The 2500-nt window shown below is 37.9% G+C and overlaps 1 long non-coding RNA gene across 2 annotated transcripts in view; it reads right to left on the bottom strand.

Annotated features, from left to right (window-relative positions):
• Window positions 1–1238: 1238 nt before the first annotated feature.
• LOC138047390 (uncharacterized) overlaps window positions 1239–2500 on the bottom strand; it is a 14600-nt gene continuing 13338 nt past the window's right edge. For both annotated transcript variants that reach the window (XR_011131835.1, XR_011131834.1), the window contains one exon: window positions 1239–2500. This exon is cut by the window's right edge and continues 218 nt beyond it. This is a non-coding gene — a long non-coding RNA (uncharacterized lncRNA).

Here is a 2500-nt window from a genome sequence, read left to right as displayed (position 1 = left end):
TTTTAGGCCTAAGGAGGCCTAAAGAAACGTTTTTAGGCCTAATTAGGCCTAAGGTTAGCTATTCATGTAACAGTCACAGTAAATTTCAACCTGCAACCTGCAACCTGCAAAACATACCTGCCCCTTTTTTTTCGTTGATATGAAAATTTTTGAGAGGTGTTTAAAGGTGCAATTCCGATTTCATACATCAAGAGAGACCTTTTCAAATCGAAGTTTGAAGAGAAGCAGGTTTTTTTACCGCTAGTGTTCGTCTTCACAGTTGTAACTGGTTTTACACAGAAAAGCGAAGTCCAGTGCCTTATACTTTCACGCCACTCGATATAGTTTGTGAGGTTTTGGGGTCGTAAGTTGTCCTGAAATGCATATAACGTACATGTATGTTTTTAACTTCGAGTTAATATCTTGTCGACATTGTTCATGTAATACAATGTAAGTTTTCTCGCTTTATAAGCCAAGGCGACAGTGCGCCGGGCTGCCTGTTATATTTAAAACAGCGGCAAATATTGACAACAAACCCTGTTATTTTTTTCCCTTTAACAACGTTCATTGCTATGTTTTGTGTAACTAAAAATAAATTATGTCAACTGTCACATCTGACTGCTGGGGGATTGTGTGCTTTTTCAAGTTTATGGGACTCTTTGCAAAGGGCGAGTTAAGTTAATTCAACAAAGTAAGCTGCTTTTTCCATTCAGAGACTGAAAATGTCAGCAAAGGTGCTCTAGTTCAATGTGCAAAGCACTTTTTTTGGCTTTTGATGCCAGCAGTTCACCACACTAGAAAATTTTTATTCAAGGGTCACTTGCTACTGGCTCACAAAGACTACAGAATTTGCCACATGTATGAATACATTTCACCAATGAAGGTGAGTGATGGAATAACATTACAATAGTTGCAATAATAATCTGCCCTGAATTGAATTTTCCCTACCCCTCAATATAGATTCTACGCCCCTTCTTTGTCAGTGCCAAAAATCTGCCAAGTGAACTGAAGCACTAAGTTACACAGAATTAGTCAGACAGGTAGGAAACCCTCAAGGATCAAAGGCAGGAGCTGGATATTAAGCAGAAAAAAATCGAGAACGAAAACAAAAACTTTCACAAAAAAACATGAAGGTAAGTATTTGGGTTTAGCTCATTACGACAATGACATGCCAATGCCTTTGCCGTACAAACCCCCCCCCCCCCCCCTCCCTTCACCAAGACATTCACCAAGACACACACACACCACTGACAGCAGTACACTGCTTAGCATTATATTGAGCGCCACAGGCTGTTGGCTGTAATCAGTAACACACTAAACATGTTTCATTTCATATTATTATTTACATGCACAGAACAAACTGCATTGAATGCGATGCACAACCCCATGAATTTCTCAAATTGCTTTTGGCCTATTACAAGACCTGTGAGTAAAACCACACCAAAAAGTTAGCTCACTATAATAAGGTAAAACAGATATCATTTTCATAATGGTTATGCTTTACAATGTAGCTGTGTCACCGAACACCCAAGGTCAATAATTTTCCTATTATCCCAACAGTAAACACTTAATGACTGGTCCCGAGGGAAACAGTTCATTTTGTTTCCCTAAAAATTTCCAATGTCGCGCAGACAAGGGAAACAAAATGAACTGTTTCCTGAGAGACCAGTCATTAAGTGATTTGTTATATAACACAAATAGGAAAACGTGCAATGGGAACAGCAACGGTGGTCGTCGGTCAACATTTGCGGGCAACAGTGCACTGTTACCCTCTGACGTCATAGATTTTGCATTGTTGCCCGCTCAGAGACTTTTGAACGGCAAAAGTGTTATTGTTAGATGTCATGTGACCTTGAAGTAACCAATGAGTGCATGCGCTGCTGGGGGCAAAACCAGTTATATAACAAAAATAATTATTATTCAACATGACACACTTTTGCTGGAAAAACAAGATCAGCAACACAAATCAAATGTTGAATTGAGAGAAGAAAATGTCATGCTTCACAAAAAAGGACAAAGTTATAGAGACAACACAGTTTTCAAGAAAAATATGGGACTGACATAAAAATTAATACCATGCACATGTAACCCTGTGAAAAAGCACCCGAAATGCCTAAATTTCCAATATAGGTTTTAGTCAGAACAAACTTTTCCTTATCACAGACTAAATTCTTACGGTCGTTAATTTTCTTTCTAGTGCAAATAATACTGAACAAAGCAAATAGTGTATTGTAATGATCAACTGATGTACCGGTATGTTAAGTATTTTTTCCTTTCATTTTCCCGAATTTGTTCTCCACCTATATATATCTGTTTGGGTCAAGTTAGCAGAAAATTGGGGAATCCACTCAAAAGAGACACTTGTAATACCACTGGCAGTACTAAATCCTAACATTACTCAACAACAATGACAATATTATTTGTGTTCCTTTAATATATGTTTTACAACTAAAGGAGACACTGCATTTAGCTCTCTTGTGCACCATACAATTTCACAAGTCACTAGTCAACCACTAAACAA

The sequence above is a fragment of the Montipora capricornis genome, chromosome 4 (assembly GCF_036669925.1).
Source record: "Montipora capricornis isolate CH-2021 chromosome 4, ASM3666992v2, whole genome shotgun sequence".
In the NCBI taxonomy this organism is placed as follows: domain Eukaryota; kingdom Metazoa; phylum Cnidaria; class Anthozoa; order Scleractinia; family Acroporidae; genus Montipora; species Montipora capricornis.
The sequence above is the reverse complement of the archived record's forward strand: the minus strand, read 5'-3'. Positions and strand labels throughout refer to the sequence as shown.